The 21,113-nt window shown below is 43.7% G+C and overlaps 1 non-coding gene across 6 annotated transcripts in view; it reads left to right on the plus strand.

Annotated features, from left to right (window-relative positions):
• The window catches only part of LOC103348031 (uncharacterized), a 104,896-nt gene that overhangs the window by 17,027 nt on the left and 66,756 nt on the right, over positions 1–21,113 (plus strand). For 5 of the 6 annotated variants that reach the window (XR_016211102.1, XR_016211103.1, XR_016211104.1 and 2 more), the window contains exon 2: positions 3,868–3,939. This is a non-coding gene — a transcript (uncharacterized LOC103348031). Of the gene's footprint in view, positions 1–3,867; positions 3,940–7,661; positions 7,800–21,113 lie in introns of those variants that run through there. The other variant, XR_016211107.1, reaches the window with a different exon arrangement.

Below are 21,113 nucleotides of genomic sequence, written 5' to 3' on the forward strand. Positions count from 1 at the left end.
TCTAGGGGGGTAAGCCAGCGGATGGAAGACCTCCCTCCCTCCCTCCCTCTCTCTTCCTCTGTCTGCCTCTCTAACTCTGTCTTTCAAATAAGTTAATTAAAAATAAATAAAATTCTTCTGGGTAGAAAATGAAAAACAACAAGAAGTGGAGAATTTGTCCTGCCGGATACTAAAACAGTGGTAAAGCTACCATAATTATAATCCATCGTTGGAATAGGAATAAACAAATTAATGAAGAAGAATAGAGTTCAGAATCTGTCCCATGTACTAAAGGAATTTAGTTTATGATAAAGGTAGAATTTCTAAGTAGTGGGAAAATGAAGGATTATTAGAAAAGTAGTTCTGGGCAGCTGGCACTGTGGCTCAGTTAAGCCACAGCCTATAGCACTGACATCCCATACGGACGCCAGTTCAAGTCCCCACTGCTCCACTTCCAAGCCAGCTCCCTGCTAGTGTGCCTGGGAAATTAGCAGAGGATGGCCTAACTCCTTGGGCCTCCACAGCCATGTCAGAGACCTGGAAGAAGTTCCTGGCTCCTGGCTTTGGCCTGGCCCAGCCCCACTTGTTGCAGCCATTTGGGGAGTGAACTAGTATATGGAAGATTTCTTTCTGTCTTCTCCTCTCTTTCTGTAACTCTGCCTTTCAAATAAATGTATTTATTATATTTCAAATAAATATATTTATTTATTTGGAAGGCAGAATTAGAGGGAGAGACAGAGAAAGAGAGGTCTTTCATCCACTGATTTACTCCCTAAATGAACACAATGGCTGGAACTGAGCTGATCTGAAGCTATGAGCCACAAACTTCTTCTTGGTCTCCCACATGGGTGCAGGGGCCCAAGGCCTTGGACCATCTGCTTTTTCAGGCCATAGCAGAGATCTGTCTCAGAAGTAGATCTGCTGAGACTCCAACCGGTGCTCATATGGGATTCTGGCACTGCAGGCAGTGGCTTTACCTGCTATGCCACAGCGCTGGCCCCAAATAAATAATTTTTTTTAAAGATTATGTATTTGAAAATCAGAGTTACACAGAGAGAGAAGGAGAAACAGAGAGAGAGAGAGAGGTCTCCCATCCACTGGTTCACTCCCCAGTTGGCCGCAATGGCTGGAGTTGCGCTGATCTGAAGCCAGGAGCTTCTTCCAGGTCTCCCACGTGGGTGCAGGGGCCCAAGAACTTGGGCCATCTTCCACTACTTTCCCAGGCCATAGCAGGGAGCTGGATCAGAAGTGGATCCGCTAGGACTTGAACTGGCACCCATATAGGATGCTGGCATTGCAGCTGGCAGCTTTACCCGCTATGCCACAGCGCCAGCCCCAATAAATCTTAAAGATCCTTTTGGGAAAATCTATAAGGGAAGAAAAATGTGAATCCCACATCATACCATTCAAAAATAAATTCCAAATTAATTAAAAATCTGCATTATAAGAGTATTAGAAGAAAACAAAGGGCATTATCTTTATTACGATTGGGTGGGAAAAACCCAGATGTCCTTTTCTTATGAAAAGACAGATATTAATAATAAATTCACAACTCCTCATATGAGCAGTGAAAGACTGGGGAATATATTTTCACATATAATAACCAAAGTATATGAAAAATTTCTAAAATGTATGATAAAGACTAGAATATATAAAGAGTTCCTAAAAATATGTGACAAAAATAAGCTAAAGAATAAATAACAAAGATATGAGATCATTCTCGGGAGAGGAAATACAAATATTCCAATAAATATTTTAGGAGATCCTCAACCTCACTAGCACTCAGGGAACTATAAACAGAGAGAAACTATTTTTTTTTTCCTATCAAATTTGGTGAAGCTAAGCTTGATAATATCTAATGCTGAAGATAGTACTGGTAGAGCTAGAACACTTTCATTTTGTTTGATGAGAATATAAATTGATCTTTCTTAGGGAACAATTTGGCAACATCAGAATTTTATTTGTTTAAAGACTTATTTGCTTGCAAGTCAGAGTTACACAGAGAGAGGAGAGGCAGAGAGAGAGGGAGAGAGGGAGAGAGAGAGAGAGAGAGAGGTCTTTCATCCAATAGTTCATTCCCCCATTGGCCACAACGGCCAGAGCTGCGCCGATCCGAAGCCAAGGAGCCAGAAGCTTCCTGGGTCTCTCACACTGGTGCAGGGGCCCAAGGACTTGGGCCATCCTCCACTGCTTTCCCAGGCCACAGCAGAGAGCTGGATCTCTGCCACAGCAGAGATGCTGGTGCCTCAGGCCAGGGTGTTAACCCGCTATGCCACAGTGCTGGCCCCAGCATCAGAATTTTTTAACTGTGTATCCTCCTGGACTCATTAATTCAAGTTGTCTGTCCTAAGTATATGTCATTGTCACAATTATGGTCATCTTTTTTAAAAATTGGAATAACAGGCCGGCGCCGCGGCTCACTAGGCTAATCCTCCGCCTTGCGGCGCCGGCACACCGGGTTCTAGTCCCGGGCGGGGCGCTGGATTCTGTCCCGGTTGCCCCTCTTCCAGGCCAGCTCTCTGCTGTGGCCAGGGAGTGCAGTAGAGGATGGCCCAGGTGCTTGGGCCCTGCACCCCATGGGAGACCAGGAAAAGCACCTGGCTCCTGGCTCCTGCCATTGGATCAGCGCGGTGTGCCGGCCGCAGCGCGCTGGCCGCGGCGGCCATTGGAGGGTGAACCAACGGCAAAGGAAGACCTTTCTCTCTGTCTCTCTCTCTCACTGTCCACTCTGCCTGTCAAAAAAAAAAAAAAAAAAAAAAAAAAAAAAAAGACTGACTATAAAAAAAATTGGAATAACAATAGGAGACTTGTTAAATATAATTTTAGTATACATGCTGTAAAATGTCTTATACCTCTTAAACAGTATAGATAGGTCTGTATGTATGCTTTGCTTTGAAGTATGAATTGCTTTCTAGGGTGCATTGTTTAATAAAGTGTCAAGACAATATGAATAGTGTGATATAGTGAGTAAAATAAAATTAAGCTATTTTCTATGCATTTTATAGATGTATAAATAGCTATACTGAAGTAAAATGAACTATAGTTCATTCCTTACAAAATTAAGATTCCAAAAATCAAACAGGAATAATGATCTTCACTTATGCCTCTTAAGAGCTTAAAAAAATCAGGAGCAGGTGTTTAACCTAGTTGTTAAGACATTTGCATACCATGATGAATATCTTTTTTTTTTTTGACAGGCAGAGTCAGACAGTGAGAGACAGAGAGAAAGGTCTTCTTTCCATTGGTTTACCCCCAAAATGGCTGCCATGGCTGGTGTGCTGCGCCGATCTGAAGCCAGGAGCCAGGTGCTTCTTCCTGGTCTCCCATGCGGGTGCAGGGCCCAAACACTTGGGCCATCCTCCGTTGCACTCCCTGGCCACAGCAGAGAGCTGGCCTGGAAGAGGAGAAACCAGGACAGAACTGACGCCCCAATCGGGACTAGAACCCAGGTGCTGGCGCCGCAGCTGGAAGATTAGCCAAGTGAGCTGTGGCACTGGCCATATCTTGTTTTTTTTAACTCCAAGGTCCAGCTCCTGACTCCAGTTTCCCACCAGTACAGGGAGGTAGTGGTGATGTTCAAGTAACTGAGTTCCTGCCACCCAAGTTGGGGAAACTGGATTACATTCCCAGTGCCCATCTTTGGCCCTGGAGGGTGCCACTGCAAACAGGGGGTGACCCAGTGACGGCAAGCCCTCTCTGATGCTCTGCCTCTCGAGTTAAAAAAAAAAAAAAAGAATACATTATCTAGATGGTTGTTCACTATTCTTTTTTCTCTTTATTCTTTGCTTTCCCGAATGAATTTTAGGATCAACTTGCAAATTCCGGGAAAAACCTCAATTGATATTTTTATTCATTTAATTGATTATTAAATTGTCTCTGTCTCTGTAGACTGAAAGCTCCTTGATGACAAAAGATTGCATCTGTCTTGTTCATCACTGTGTTCCCAGTATCTGGCATATAGTAAGTACTCAAAAAATATTTGTAGAATGGTTGAGTGGGTGAGAATGTGGATGAATGATCAACAATAACAGGATGACTGAATATAAAATATTTTGAAGGCATTTAAATTTTTATTTTCAAGGTAGAGTTAATTGTGGGAAAATGTTCACAACACATAAGTGAAAAAAGCATAACTTTTTAAATAAAATGATCCTCTGTTGTAAGATAGATATAATGTTTGTATATGCATAAAAAATTAAGAAAGTTAAAACTGAATGCTAAAATTACAGATCATTGTTATACTTTTCTAAATTTTCTATAGTTAGTACATAATTTCAGAGTAAAATAATAGATGGAACTAGGAATAATTAAATGAAATAAAATATAATATTTAAAGTGTATATGGCAGTATGGAACACAGGTACTCTCCTAATTCCAGAAATACAGTTGATTAGGTTAATTTAAATATTCTAGATAAGGTTGGAGTTTGTCAGTTGGCCAAAGTTATTTTTTAAACTTTTTTTCTTTACTTGAAGTATAACATACATACAAAAGAGAGCATGAACCATAAAGTGTTCAGCCCAGTAATTTTTTACAAAGCAAACATACTGTGTAACCACTGCAGGTCCTGGAACAGGGAACCGTACGGTCCCAGAAGTCCCCTCCCAGTCACTGGGTCCACTACCCTCCACAGAAACATTGGCCAGGTTCCAAAGGACCCCCAGGCTCAGCTGCTAGCCTTCTGGGGAAGTAAATAGGAACAGCTAGAGGGAGAGGAGAGCCCCAGGCCCAGGCCAGCCTGCCTCCTGAGTGGCAAGTGCCTGGCCAATCCAAGATTATCTAAAGGTAGAATGTGGAAACAAATAAAACGCACAGACACCTGCAGGCTCATCTTCTCTTCTTTTCCTCCACTGCATCTTCCACTGTGACCCCGGGGAAGGGGAGGAGTCAAATGCCACCTCAGGAAGAAGGATGTGAGGCAGGAAGCGACTTGTGAGAATAAGCTCACTTCTTGCTCTTTGGGGTGGTGGGAGGACGGTGGGAGTGGGGTGGGGAGATGAGAAAGTCATCTGATGTGTGTGACTTGCGTATTTTTTCCCTCCAGGCAGCAATCTGGAATGCACTTCTAGGTTTTGATAGGTTGGCAGGGATTGTCTTAGTCCCTTTTGGCTGCTGCAAGGAACCACCCCTAGTCTGAGTAGCTGGCAAACAGCAGAAATAGATTTCTCACAGTCCTAGAGACTGGGAAATTGAAGATCAAGGAGCCAGCAGCTACGGTGTCTAGTGAGGGTCTACTTCCTTAAAAGAGACCTGTCTTTTCACTGTCACCTCACAAGGGCCTGTACAAGGGCACGAACTCCATTCTTGAAGGCTCCCAAAGGCAGTGCCTCCTAGTATATAGCGCGGGGGAAGGGCGTAGTTAGGATTCCAGTATATGGATTTTGGGGGGACACAAATATTTATACCATAGCAGGGCTGCCCAAAACAGAAGATCCAGCTTCCACCTGGATGCCTCACAAGGTGGGCCTCTTCATCCCTGCCACGGACATGAAGTGGCTACAAGGAGTGAAATAAATGGCATGGCATGGTTAGGCAGAGGGGGCCTGGGCAGGATTTCCTGGATCTTCTCCATCGGTTCCTGGGGGCAGTGGTTCTCAAGGGAGGCAGAAAGGAGGACTATTCCAAAGTGGGCATGGGGGCAGCATTTTCGGTTGTCGCAGCGAGGAGATTTCACTGGGTAAGGAGTTCTTCGGGATCGGAACCTCTTGCAAGGCAAGGGTTGCCTGCACGGCGGACATTCACCTGTCCTCAGTGGCTGGGTCACTCCCACTGAGCAGCTGGAATTGGAATTGCTGAGGAATTGTGCCTCCTCTATTTTTACCGCATGGAGAAAGAATTCAGGAATTTATGCCTACAAAAGAAAATAATAGACTAGTCTTCCACAGTTTGATTGGGAAGTTAGGGGTGCTGTTATCATGGGTCGCTCCCCAAGTACAGAAGTTCTTAGTTATTCTTTATATGCTTACAGATTATGAAACAAGCCCTGCTCTGGGCTTACAGCAGTTTTGTGACTGGAGAAACCAGCTGGGCCACCAAGGAGTAATTTTTAAATAACTCAGATTTTTCCTTCTGTTTCTCAGATATGCCGAAAGGTATACATAACCTTCAGCAGCAGTTTTTTTGAATCAAACCTCAGCTCTTCATTCTCATCCATTCCTCACATCTGGTCTGTTCTTTTTCCTCTTTCAAATAAAAACTGAAAAAAGAAGTTCTCTTCTCTGTCTCATTCCCCTAGCCTCCTTTTTTCTTGAAAAGTGGGGTGATAGAAAAAGGCAGAGTGACAGAGGTTGTCATCCTTCACTTACCAGATGCTCACAATAGCCAGAAATGGGCCAGGCTGAAGCCGGGAGCTAGGAACTCTATCCAGATCTCCCATGTGGGTGGCAGGGAACCAAGCACTTGAACCATCTTCTGCTGTCTTCCCAGCTCATCAGCTGGACTCACACCAGGCACTCTAATGTAGCAGGGATCCTAAGAGGTGGCTTAACTTGCTGTACCACAGAGCCAGCCCTTCCCTTTTTTAGTCTCTGTTGCTATAGCTCATAGGACCCACTTTGGAGCAGGCAGGAGAGAATACTTGTAAGTGAGCTGACATAGGATACTCGTGTATGCTTTACTTCCCCTTGGTTAATTTTGGCAGATAGCCCCTCTCCAGTAAAAATGTCCAATATTTAATGTGCTTTTCCTCCTCCCCATAAACTGCCTCTGGGACCTCACTTGAGAATATATAAATTGGTAAGAAAAAAATGAGCTCTATAGTAGAAAAGGGAGTTGACTAAGCTGAGGGAACTCATAAACAAAGGAATAGATCATTAATGAGCTCTTCCCACTAAAAGTCCTCCCTTATTGCTATTTGAGAAACTGCAAAACTTTTCGAAAGATTTGTTTATTTACTTATTTGAAAGGCAGAGTGACACGGAGGAGAGACAGAGAAAGGTCTTCCATCCACTGTCACTCCTAGATGGCTGCAATAGCCATGTCTGGGCCAGGCTGAAGTTAGTAGACAGAAGTACCATCTGGGTCTCCCACGTGGATACAGGCACCCAAGCACTTGGGCCATCTTCTGCTGCCTTCTCAGGTGCATTAGCAGGGAGCTGGATTGGAAGTGGAGTAGCTGGGACTTGAACCTGTGCTTTGATATGGGATGTGGCTTCAGAAATGATGGCCTAACCTGCTGTGCTGCAACACTAGCCCACAAATATTTTTGCCTCTCAAACTAACAAAGTAAAATACTGAATTAATTAAAATGCCCGGGGATCGGCCTGTGGCACAGCAGGTTAAAGCCCTGGCCTGAAGCGCTGGCATCCCATGTGGGCACCGATTCTAGTCCTAGCTGCTCCACTTTCGATCCAGCTCTCTGCTATGGACTGGGAAAGCAGTGGAAGATGGCCCAAGTGCTTGGGCCCCTGCACCTGCGTGGGAGACCTGGAAGAAGACCCTGGTTCCTGGCTTTAGATCGGCACAGCTCCGACCGTTGCGACCATCTGGGGAGTGAACCAGTGGATGAAAGACCTTTCTCTCTCCCTCTGCCTCTCCTTCTCTATCTGTGTAATTCTGCCTTTCAAATAAATAAATCTTTTTAAAAAAATTAAAAAATGCTCACGGTGCTGTGGCTTAGTGGGTAAAGCCGGCATCCCATATGGGCACCAGTTCTAGTCCTGGCTGCTCTGTTTCTGATCCAGCTCTCTGCTATGGCCTGGGAAAGCAGTAGAAGATGGCCCAAGTGCTTTGGCCCCTGCAACCACGTGGGAGACCCAGAAGAAGCTCCTGGCTTCAGATTGGTGCAGCTCTGGCCGTTGCGACCAACTGGGGAGTGAACCAGGAGATGGAAGACCTTTGTTTCTCTCTCTCTGCCTCTCCTTCTCTGTATAATGCTGACTGTCAAGTATATAAATAAATATTTAAAAATAAATTTTAAAGAAGTGCCCGGTGTTGGAGTAGGTTCAAAAAATGAATGATCACATGACTCAGCAGTACTACTTGTAAATACATACCCCAGAGAAGTGAAAACATATGTTCCCACACACAAAAAACTTGTATATAAATATTCATGGCAGCATTATTCATATTAATAGTAAAAATGAAAGCTACCTGAATCTTCAACTGATAAATAAATAGAAAAGTAAGATGCATCATATTCTTTTTCTTAAAAATAGATCTTTATTTATTTGTTTTGAAAGTCAGAGTTCACACAGAGAGGTATCTTCCATCTGTTTGTTCACTCACCCAGGTGACTGCAGTGGCTCCCGCTGGGCCAGGCTCAAGCCGGGAGCTTTATGCAGGTTTCCCACATGGGTGGCAGGAGCCCTAACACTTGGGCCATCCTCTTCTGCTTTCTGAGGCTGTTAGCAAGAAGCCCAGTCAGAAGCAGAGCAGCGGGGACTTGTACTGGCACCCTTATAGGATACCAGTGCTGCAGGTGGCAGCTTTACCTGCTTTGCCATAGAGTCAGCCCCATGGTATATTATTACCATGGAATATTATTCATCAATAAAAAAGGAACAAAATACTGATAAATGTTGTTGTATAGGTGAACCTTGAAAACATTGTTAAATGAGCCATTCACAAGACAACATATTTTAGGATTCTATACATAACAGGCAGATCTATAAAGACCAAAAGCTGATTAGTGATTGGGGTTGGGAATTGTGGGGAAATAGGAATGACTGTGGGTAAGGGGTTTCTTTTTTTGGGGTGATGAATATGTTCCAAAATTGATTATGATAATGGTGGTATAACTTGATAAATATACTAAAAACCATTGACTCATATATTCTCAATGGATGAATTGTGTGCTATGTAGATTATAACTCCATAAAGCTATTATAGAGTTAGTGGTGGAGTTTGTTAAATGAAGACCTTTTTTTGGAGAAAATCAAAACAGCTTACTTTAATATGCCCAGCCAGGAGCCAGACTCAGTAAAGGTCTCCCATGTGGGTGGCAGGAACCCAATTACCTGAGCCATGATCTTTGCCTTCCAGGTTCTGCATTAGCAGGAAGCTGGAATCAGGAGGTGGAGGCAGGAGTCTGTCTAACCCGGGCACACTGCTGTGGGATGTGGATGTCTTAACTGCTAGGCTAAATGCCTGCTCTGTGAGATGCATTTTGAGGATGCATCAGATTTCTTTCTGGAATGAGATGGTTGGATTTGATCACTGGCTGGAATAGGAGAAACACATTTAGACTGATAAAACAGAGGGGTTTTGTTTTTAAGATTTATTTATTTGAAAGAGTGACAGGGAGAGCTTCCATCTGCTGCTTCACTCCTGAAATGGCTGCAACGGCCAGGGGAGGGGCCAGGCCAAAGCCCGGAACCTGGAACGCCATCTAGGTTTCCCATGTGGGTGCACTTGGGCCTTTGTCTTCTGCTTTCCCAGGTACATTAGCAGAGAGCTGGATCAAAAGTGGAACAGCTGAGGGGCCGGCGCAGTGGCTCACTTGGTTAATCCTCTGCCTGCGGTGCTGGCATCCCAAATGGGCACCGGGTTCTAGTCTCAGTTGCTTCTCTTCCAGTCCAGCTCTCTGCTGTGGCCCAGGAAAGCAGTGGAGGATGGCCCAAGTGCTTGGGCCCCTGCACCCGCATGGGAGACCAGGAGGAGGTGCCTGGCTCCTGGCTTCGGATCGACTGCGCCGGCCGTAGCAGCCATTTGGAGGGTAAACCAACGGAAGGAAGACCTTTCTTTCTTTCTTTCTTTCTTTCTTTCTTTCTTTCTTTCTTTCTTTCTTTCTTTCTTTCTTTCTTTCTCTCTCTCTCTCTCTCTCTCTCTCTCTCTCTCTCTCTCACTGTCTAACTCTGCCTAATAAAATTAAAAAAAAAAAAGTGGAACAGCTGGGACTTGAACCAGTGCTCATTTGGGATGCTGGCATCGCAGGCTGTGGCTTAACTCACTGTACCACAATGTGGGCCCCCATAAGATTTATTTATTTATTTATTTGAAAGGCAGAGTTATTGAAAGAGAAGGAAAGAGAGAGAGAGAGAGAGAGAGAGAGAGAGAGAAATATCTTCCATCTACTGGTTCACTCCCCAAATGGCTGCCGAAACTTTACTTGAATCTTTTTTTTTTTTTTTTTTTTTTTTGGACAGGCAGAGTGGACAGTGAGAGAGAGAGAGAGAGAGAGAGAGAAAGGTCTTCCTTTGCCGTGGGTTCACCCTCCAATGGCTGTCGCGGCCGTAACAGTGTGGCTGGCGCACCATGCTGATTCGAAGCCAGGAGCCAGGTGCTTCTCCTGGTCTCCCATGCGGGTACAGGGCCCAAGGACTTGGGCCATCCTCCACTGCACTCCCGGGCCACAGCAGAGAGCTGGCCTGGAAGAGGGGCAACTGGGACAGAATCTGGCACCCCAACCAGGACTAGAACCCGGTGTGCCGGCGCCTATTGAGCCGCGGCGCTGGCTTACTTGAGTCTTACACATGGGTGCAGGGACCCAAGGACTTGGGCCATCTTCCACTGCTTTCCCAGGCGCATTTGCAGGGAGCTGGATTAGCAGTGGGGCAGCTGGGACTCAAACTGGCACCCATAAGGGCTGCTGGTGCTGCATGGTCCACTTTAAGTGAACAACTTTAGAGTCTCTCCTTCCTGACAGAGTGAAGAGATTTTTGGAGAGGAAAAGAACAACAATATCAAAAGTCCTAGAAAGATGCACTTTTAAAGGAGAATAAGAGCATACTAATACTCAATGCACATGATAACTTAATAAATTAAATAAATTATGGTGATTAAATAGTTTGATAATTGAAGTAATTTTTATAATATTATTTTTTAAGATGTAAGATGTAAGATTTGGAATCAGACCTAGCCTCATATTTTTCTAGTAATAGAGTTAATGTTTATGTAAATTTTAACTGCTTAGACTGGAAAATATAATATCATTGTTCCTTATCTTTTCTTACAGAAAGAAGACTAGGCATTAGGTCAGTGGCTTTAATGAAATAAGAATTTGTGACTCCATGTGTCACATGGTCAGCCCTTACCTTTTATTTGGCATCTGGTTTCTTGCATTACAAATGCCAGCCAATGAGATCGTGCACATATGAGAGAGGTCACAGCTCTCTACAGCTATAGATTTCAGTTCTGATATTTTATGCAGCAGTATCTTTGTACACTGTAAGGTAGAAGAGAAGGTACTAGACAGGTTCCTGGAAGTTAGTGGCCGTACGTAGTGCTTTCAGAGGTGAGAAGATGTGAAATCACTGAGCAGACAGTAACTTCGGGAGGGCAAGGAGCTTTAAGTGCCCCCAGCACTGCAGAGTGCTGCATGCTTGGAGTCTTGTAGTCTGTAAAGATTAGGTGTGCAGGATTGAGGGCTGAGCTAGCAGTAAGGAAGCAGAACTGAGCTGCTTCTGCAGAGTGAGACCCAGGACTTTAGGCAGGATGTAGGAGACTATAGAGGTGAAGGGACCTGAAGAAGAGATGGCTGCCTGTGGCCTTCAACTTGTGGACTAGTCACAGTGTAGAAGTGAGATGGGTGGAGCCAGTGTTGTGGTGTGGTGGGTAAAGCCACCACCTGCAACACTGGCATCCCATATGGGCGCCTGTCCAAGTCCTGGCTGCTCCACTTCTGATCCAACTCCCGCTAATGTGCCTGAGACAGCAATGGAAAATAGCCCAAGTCCTTGGGCCCCTGCACCCAATGGGAGACACAGAGGAAGCTCCTGGCTCCTGGCTTAAGCCTGGCCCAGCCCCAGCTGTTGTAACCATTTGGGGAGTGAACCAGCAGATGGGAGATATACCTTTCTATCTCTGCCTCTCTTTCTCTAATTCTGCTTTTCAAATAAAATAAACCTTTTTTAAAAACCTGAGGTGGATGAGCCTCTTGCCATTGCTAGTTGTATTAGCTTCCTGTGGTAGCCATTACAAATGGCCACACGTTGGTGGCTTAAAACAATAAGAATTTATTCTCTCAAGGTTTCTGGAGTCCAAAAGTTCAAAATTAACATGTCAACAGGGCTGTGTTCCTTTTGCAATTTCAAGGGAAGAATCCTTCTTTGTCTCTCCCAGCTTCTGGGGGCTCTAGGCATTCCTCAGCTTGCTTGGTTTATGGCCACCTCACTCCGATCTCTTCTTGGCCTTCTCAGAGCCTTCTCCTCTGCGTGTCTCTCCTCTATCTCTCCAATACAGTGGTCTTCAAAAAGTTCATGGAAAAACTATGTGTGAATTTCAATTTTTCCCCCAAGATAAGCTAATTTTTTGATTCTGTTTTTCCATAATTTTTTGAAGTCCCCTCATAAGGACATTTGTCATTGCATTTAGAGTATGGATAATCCAGGACATTCTGGCACTCCCAGATACCTACCAAATCTGCAAAGACTGTTTTTCTAGGTAGGGTAATACTTGCAGGTTCTAGGCATTTGATGGGGACCTGTCTTTTGGCGAATCTTGTGTGTCAGCTTCCCTGGGCCCTTGTACCCAGACTCAGGCCTACTCTGTGGGTTTGCCAGTGTGAGTGGTGTAGGTATGGGTGGGTATGTTTTCTCTCTGTCCCTGTCATCTTTTCAGGAGGCTGCATGAATAAATTGGATCAGGGCCTGAGTGGGCTGGCCACGCACATCCTTTCTCTTCACTACAGGCCTCCTTCCTTTTCATAACATTGCCTTGGGTTCTAGGCCCATGCACTGGTAAGATGCCAAGATTCAGATTTAGGGATAGGAGTTGAGAAGATGGCTACCTTTAGGTAAAACTGAGAGTTCTCACCCATCTTGATCAAACTATCAGATTTTGCACCCTGGGGTACCCTACTTTGCTCCAGCCAACACACTGACTCTTCCGTTCAATGTGATTGTCCAAGACCTCTTCTTCACGGAGACTTGATTCTGTCAATTATTTCCTTTGTCTTATGCATTTCAGTCTCTTCTCTCTCCAGGGGCCTTCCCCTATGTGCACCAGCATGTTCCTCTCTGGCAAAAACACAGACAGCCAATCCAACAAGTTCTTGCCACTGTCCTGCCCTTTGCATGCTGGTTTTGCTCTTTCTTCCCTCTCCTGACACTAAAATTGGAAGAGTGGGCTACCTGGAGTGCCAGCCGTCCACTCGTTCCTTCCTTGTTCCAGTGTGTCGTCAGGCCCCATCACCTTCCTGAGATTCCCTTCTAACAGTCAGCAGTGGCTTCCTATGCCCCACCCCCCCACTTCCACAGCCTCTGACACTACAGACCCTCCCAGACCCTCCCTTGGCCGCAGCACCAGATGGCCTTTTTTAGCTCTTCCTGACTCACCTCCTCTTCCCTAAGCGGGGTGCTGCAGGCTAGCCTCTGGCCTCTTTGCCTTCCTCCTTGCACTCAACCTCTCTTGGAGCAACCCCAGCTGTGCTGTCTTCTGTCGCATAGCACAGTATTCTAGCAGTCTTCACAAGACAAAGGCTGTAGCGGTCTGTTTCATTCTCATTCCATCTCAGAACCCAGAACTAAAGATAGAAATGTGACAAGCCTCATGGCAAGACTTCTGGGAAGTTCAGTGGAAAACAACTCAGGGTTTCAGTAGGAGGCGTTATCCTAGGAGCCAGTCAGCTCAGAAGAACAAAGATTCATAGACAGTGAGACGTTCTGGACCTGCCTCATTGCTTTCTGTGGACAGGAAGCTGGTCAGAAGAATGCCAGTCTGGGGAATGTGCAGACAGAGGCATCTGAGGTTCAGAGCAGTGTCGCTGAAAGGCGGTCATGACAGCCCTGGGTCAGGGAGGAGACTTGGACCACAGGAAAATGAAGTAAAACTAGTTAAGGAGCTACAGTTGGGACTGCAGGACAAAGAAGGGAGCCAGAGGCACCATACCTATGTCAGAAGGCCCCGAGGCCCTCACCAGATGCTGAGGGGAGAATAAAGGGCTGAGAAATGCTCTGTGATGTCTGTGGGACGACACTGGTTCCTGCTGCCTCCAGCACACTGACCCTGGTCACTAGGGCCTGGAAGCCCTTACAGATGTTCCTTTGTATCAAGCAGTAGCAAACCCTGTTTTTGTTTTTGTTTTTGTTTTTGTTTTTGTTTTTTTAAGATTTATTTGAAAGAACACAGAGCGAGATCTTCCATCTGCTAGTTAACTTTCCAAATGGCTGCAATGGCTGGGACTGTGTCAAGCTGAAGCCAGGAGTGAGGAGCTTCTTCTGGGTCTCCCACATGGGTGCAGGGGCCCAAGCATTTGGGCCATCTTCTGCTGCTTTCCTGTGTGTGTTAGCAGGGAGCTGGATCTGAAATGGAGCAGCCAGGACTTAAACAGTGCTCAAGTGAGATGCCAGTGCTGCAGGCCATGGCTTAAACCTTCTGAACCACAGCGTTGGCCCTGCAAACCCTGTTTTAAACCTCAGTGGGTCTGCCAGCGTAAAGGCCAGGCGGCATAAAGTTCCCTGCTTCACCATTCAGCAAACAGTTGCTCAGCAGAGGAGTGAAAGGTGCCTTCCTAGCGTCACATTCAGGTGCTTCTGGAAGCCCTAAGACCTTCAGTCTGCTTGGGCAGGCCTCCCAGAATGCAATTATAGCAGTAGGAGCAGGTGGGCTACTCAAACACCCCACAGGAATCCCCAGGTTCTGATCTATCACAGATTTCTTTGTTTTTTTTTTTTTTTTACATTTTATTTACATTATGAAAGTTTTATATATTTCAAATATACAGATTTAGTGACACTTCCCCCCACCTCTCTCACATTCCCACTCTTAATTTTTACAAATATCTCTTTTTAGTTTATTTAATGATTGTATAGTTAACTCTACACTAAGTAAAAGAGGTCAACAAATAATATGAAGAGGAAAAAAAGACACTCTTCCTCTGTGGAAGAGACAAGGGCTGTAAACAATCATCAAATCTCAAAATGTCTATTTCACTTTATACATTATATTTCAGGTACTCTATTAGTTACCTCGGATCAGGGAAACCATGATATCTGCCTTTTTGGGACTGGCTTATTTCACTAAGTATAATGGTTTCCAGTTGTGTCCATCTTGTTGCAAAAGACAGGATTTCTTTTCTTTTCTTTTTTTTCTAATTTTCTTTTTTACAGCTGAGTAGTACTCCACAATATATATACCATAATTTCTCTATCCAGTCAACAGTTGATTGACATCTGGGTTGATTCCATAACTTAGCTATTGTGAATTGTGCTGCAGTGAACATGGGGGTACAGATAACTCTTTCAAATGCTGATTTCCTTTTCCTTGGGTAAATTCCCAGGAGTGGGATGGCTGGGTCATATGGTACATCTATATTCAGGTTTCTGAGGTATCTCCATACTGTCTTCCACAGCGGCTGCGCCAGTTTACATTCCTACCAACAGTGGACCAGGGTACCTTTTTCCCCACATCCTCACCAGCATTTGTCGTTTGTTGATTTTTGTGTGAGAGCCATTCTAACTGGAATGAGGTAAAACCTCACCATGGTTTTGGTTTGCATTTCCCTGATGGCTAGTGATCCTGAGCATTTTCTCAGGTGTCTGTTGGCCATTTGAATTTCCTCTCTTAAAAAATGCCCATTTCTTAACTGGATTGTTTGTTTTCTTGTTGAATTTCTTGAGCTGTTTATAGATTCTTGATGTTAACCCTTTATCACTTGCATGGTTTGTAAATATTTTCTCCCATTCTGTCAGTTGCCTTTTTAGTAAGTGTTTCTTTTGCAGTGCAGAAGCTTCTCAGCTTGGTGTAATCCCATTTGTTAATTTTGGCTTTAATTGCCTGTGCTTCTGGGGTCTTTTCCAAGAAGTCTGCTTATACCAATGTCTTGCAGAATTCCCCCAATGTTCTCTAGTAATTTGATGGTATCAGGTCATAGATTTGAGCCTCTGATCCATTTTGAGTGGATTTTTATGTAAGGTGTAAGGCAGGGGTCTAGTTTCATACTTCTGCATGTGGAGATACAGTTTCCCCAGCACCATTTGTTAAAGAGACTGTCCTTGCTCCAGGGATTGATTTTAGCTCCTTTGTCAAAGATAAGTTATTTGTAGATGCATGGATTGATTTCTGGAGTTTCTATTCTGTTTCTTTGGTGTATAAGTCTGTTTTTGTGCCAGTCTAGGCTGTTTTGATTATAAATGCCCTGTATTATGTCTTAAAATCAGGTATTGTGATACCTCTGGCTTTGTTTTTGTTGTATAAGATTGCTTTAGCTCTTCGGGGTCTCTTGTGTTTCCGTATGAATTTTAGTATCATTTTTTTCTAGGTCTGCGAAGAATGTCATTGGTATTTTGATTGGGATCGCATTGAATCTATAAATTGCTTTTGCTAATATGGACATTTTGATAATGTTGATTCATACAATCTATGAACATGGAAAATTTTTCCATTTTTTAATTTCCTCTTCTGTTTCTTTCTTCAGTGTTTTGTAATTTTCAACATAGAGATCTTTGACATCCTTGGTTAAATTTTTTCCAATGTGTTTAATTCTTTTTGGAGCTATTGTGAATGGGACTGATCTTAAAAGTTCTTTCTCAGCCATGATATTGTCTGTTTACAAAGGCTATTGATTTTTCTGTTTTGATTTTATATCCTGCCACTTTACCAAACTCTTTTATGAGTTCCAATAGTCTCTCAGTGGAGTCTTTTAGATCCCCTATATATAGACTCATGTCATCTGCAGATATAGTTTGATTTCTTTTCCAATTTGTATCCCTTTTATTTCTTTGGCTTGCCTAATGACTCTGACTAAAACTTCCAGGACTATATTAATAGCAATTGTGAGAGTGGGCATCCTTGTCTGGTTCTGGATCTTAGGGGGAGTGCTTCCAACTTTTCCTCATTCAATAGGATGCTGGCCATGGGTTTGTCATAAATTTCCTTAATTATGTTGAGGAATGTTCCTTCTATACCCAATTTGCTTAAGGTTTTCATCATGAAGGGATGTTGTATTTTATCAAATGCTTTCTCTGTGTCTGTTGAGATAACAGTATGTTACTTTATTTTTTGTTTTTAGAAAGCTTTTATTTAATAAATTATTTAAGAATATAGTTGTTCTTCTCCCCATACTTACCCTCCCACCCCCACTCCCATCCCACCTCCTACTCCCCGCTCTCATCCCATTCTTCATTAAGATTCATTTTTAATTATCTTTATATACAGAAGACCAACTCTATGCTAAGCAAAGATTTCAACAGTTTGCACCCACACAGACACACAAAATATAAAGTACTGTTTGTATACAAGTTTTACCATAAATTCTCATAGTACAACTCATTAAGGACAGAGGTCCTACATGGGGAGTAAATGCACAATGACTCCTGTTGTTGAGTTAACAATTGACACTCTTATTTATGATGTCAGTGATCACAACAGTATGGTTTTTGTTCTTTAATTTGTTAATGTGATGTATGACATTGATTGATTTGCAAATGTTGAACCATCCCTGCATACCAGGGATAAATCCCACTTGGTCTGGGTGAATGATCTTTCTGATGTGTTGTTGCATTTGATTAGTTAGTATTTTGTTGAGGATTTTTACATCTGTGTTCATCAGGGATATTGGTCTATAGTTCTCTTTCTCTCTATTGTATTCTTTTTGGCTTAGGAATTAAGGTGTAGGCTTCATAGAAGGAGTTTGGGAGGATTCCCTCTCTTTCAGTTGTTTTGAATAGCTTGAGAAGAATTGGAATTTCTTCTTTAAATGTGTGGTAGAATTCAGTGAAGCTATCTGGTCCTGGGCTTTTCATTGTTGGGAGGATTTTTATAACTGATTCAGTTTCCATCTTGGTTATTGGTCTGTTTAGGTTTTTTATGTCTTCATGACTCAATTTTGCTAGATTGTGTGTCTCTAGGAACCTATCCATTTCTTCTAGATTTCCCAATTTGTTGGCTTGCAGCTCTTTGTAGTAATTTCTAATGAATCTTTTTATTTCTGTGGTGTCTGTTGTTACGTTTCCTTTTTCATCTCTGATTTTAATGATTAAGGTCTTCTCCCTCTTTCTATTGGTTAGTTGGGCCAATGGTGTATCGATTTTGTTCATTTTTTCAAGAAACCAGCTCTTTGGGGCTGATGCTGTGTTGTAGCAAATAAAGCCACCTCCTGCAGTACCAGCATCCATATGGGCACCAGTTCAAGTCTCAGCTGCTTCTCTTCTAATCCAGCTCTCTGCTATGGCCTGGGAAGGCAGTACAGGTGGCCCAAGTCCTTGGGCCGCTGCACCTGCATGGGAGACTTGGAAGAGGCTCCTGGCTCCTGGCTTCAGATTGGCCCAGCTCCAGCCATTGCGGCCATTTGGGGAGTGAACCAATGGATGAAAGACCTCTCTCTGCCTCTGATAGGGTCGAGAAACATCAACTGCCCAAGGAACGACTCCAAGAGACACTCTCATGCAATCAGCAAGGGGTTTATTCAAACCAGCATGCTGGGGCTCTCTGAGCACGCAGGAACACAGCAGCCCCGAGAAGTCAAGGGTCAGGGTTTTTATAGGGTTTTCAGAGACTAGCAAATCATCTCACACCGCGGGAAGCTCATTAGCAAATCAACTCACACCGCAGGAAACTCAAAGCACGTGCAGGGAGTTCAAAGGACATCTCCTAGAATTGATTGAGGCATTAACGGCGGGTGAGGCAAGGGTTACACAGCTTCAGCCCCTTATCTTCACACAGGTGCAGCTGTAAAGATAAGGAACCGAAACTATACAACCCCCGCCCCACAGGGTTTCAGCTTTGGGGAAGGAGGTTTGTGCCTGCAATTTTCTAGCTCAATTCTTCACCTCTGCCTCTGCCTCTTTGTAACTCTACCTTTCAAATATATAAATACATCTTAAAAAAATAAAACTCTTCATTTCACTGATCTTGTTTGTTTTTGGTTTCAGTTTTGTTTAATTTTTTCTCTAATTTTAATTATTTCTTCCCTCCTACTAACTTTGAGTTTGTTTTTTTGTTGTTTTTCTAGGTCTTTTTTTTTTTTTTTTGACAGGCAGAGTGGACAGTGAGAGAGAGAGACAGAGAGAAAGGTCTTCCTTTTGCCGTTGGTTCACCCTCCAATGGCTGCCGCGACCGGCACACTGCGGCCGGCGCACTGTGCTGATCCGATGGCAGGAGCCAGGTGCTTCTCCTGGTCTCCCATGGGGGCAGGTCCCAAGCACTTGGGCCATCCTCCACTGCACTCCCTGGCCACAGCAGAGAGCTGGCCTGGAATGGGGCAACTGCGACAGAATCCGGCGCCCTGACCGGGACTAGAACCCGGTGTGCCGGCGCTGCAAGGCAGAGGATTAGCCTAGTGAGCCACGGCGCCGGCCGTTTTTCTAGGTCTTTGAAATGCATTGATACTCATTTATTTGGTACCTTTCCATTTTTTTCATGTAGGCATTGATTGCTGTAAACTTCCTTCTTAACACTGCCTTTTCTGTATCCCATAAGTTCTTTTTCTTTTTAAAGACTTATTTTTTGGGGGCCAGCGCTGTGGCGTAACAGGTAAAGCTGCCGCCTGCAGTGCCGGCATCCCATATGGGTGCCGGTTCAAGCCCTGGCTACTCCAGTTCCAATCCAGCTCTCTGCTATGGCCCAGGAAAACTGTGGAAGGTGGCCCAAGTCCTTGGGCCCTTGTGGAGACCCAAAAGAAGCTCCTGACTTTGGATCAGCGCAGCTCTGGCCATTGCAGCCAATTAGGGAGTGAACCAGTGGATGGAAGACCTCTCTCTCTCTCTGCCTCTCCTCTCTCTCTGTGTAACTCTGAGTTTCAAGTAAATAAGTAAATTAAAAAAAAAAAAAAGATTTATTTATTTATTTGTAAGGCAGAGTTACAGAGAGAAAAAGGTGGGAGTGTGTGTCTTCCATCCACTGGTTTACTCCCCAGATGACTGCAGCAGCCGGAACTGCGCTAATTGGAAGCTAGGAACCATGAACTTTTTCTGGATCTCCCATGTGGGTGTGGGGACCCAAGCAGTTGGGCCATCTTCTGCTGCTTTCCCAGGCCATAGCAGAGAGCTGGGTCAGAAACAGAGCAGCCAGGATTCGAACTGGTGCCTATATGGGATGCCGGCACTGCAAGCAGTGGCTTTACCTGCTATGCCACAGCATTGGCCCCTCTGATAAGTTTTGATATGATGTATTGTCATCTTCATTTGTTTCCAGAAGTTTTTTTATTTCTTCTGTGACCGCCTGTTCTTTCAGGAACATATTGTTCAGTCTTCATGCTTCATTCATTTGCACATGGATCTAGAGGTTATTGAGTTGTTGATTTTCAGCTTGATTCCATTGTGGTCAGAGAAGGTGCATCGTATGATTTCAGTTTTTTTGAATTTGCTGAGACTTGTTTTATGGCTTCGCATATGGTTTATCCTAGAGAAAGTTCCATGTACTGATGAGAGGAATGTGTATTCTGCAACTGTGGGGTGAAAAGTTCTGTAGATATCATTTAGATCCATTTGGTCCATAGTGTCAGTTAGCTCTGTTGTTTCTTTGTTGAATTGTCCATTGATTAAAGTGGGATGTTGAAGTCCCCCATTATTATTGTATTGGAGTCCATGTCTCCCTTTAGAGCTTTTTTTTCCCCTTTAGATCTATTAACATTTCTTTTAAATTAGCCAGGTACCCAATAATTGGGTGCATATACAATTATTGTAGTCATATCTTCCTGTTGAATTGATCCCTTAATCATTACATAATGCCCTTCTTCGTCTCTTTTAACAGTTTTTATGTTAAAGTCTGTTTTGTCTGATATTAGGATAGCAAAACCCTTTTTTGGTTTCCGTTAGCATGGCATATCTTTTTCCATCCTTTCACTTTGAGTCTGCGTGCTTCTTTGTTGGTGAGATGTGTTTCTTATAGGCTGCAAATAGATGGGACTTGTTTTTTAACCATTCAGTCTGTATCTGTTGGAGAGTTGAGGTCATTTACATTCATGGTGACTATTGATAAGTAATGACTTGGCCCTGCCATTTTCCCATAAATATTCCTGTTGTTTACTTTGGATTTCTTTTGTACTTTTACTGGGTGATTTTCTGCCTTCACATTCTTTCATAATGATGGCTATCTTTCTTTGTTTTTGTGTGTACACATCCTTAAGCATCTTTTGTAAGGCTGGAAAAGTGATGAAAAATTCTTTCAATTTCTGTTTGTTATGAAAAATCTTTATTTCACCTTCATTCATAAATGAGAGCTTTGCAGGGTACAGTATTTTGGGTTGACAGGTTTTTCTTTTGAGACTTGAACTATATCTAGCTATTCCCTTCTAGCCTGTAGGGTTTCTGATGAGA

The sequence above is a fragment of the Oryctolagus cuniculus genome, chromosome 1 (assembly GCF_051225735.1).
Source record: "Oryctolagus cuniculus isolate XC-2025 breed Fujian yellow rabbit chromosome 1, ASM5122573v1, whole genome shotgun sequence".
NCBI classification, from domain to species: Eukaryota; Metazoa; Chordata; class Mammalia; order Lagomorpha; family Leporidae; genus Oryctolagus; species Oryctolagus cuniculus.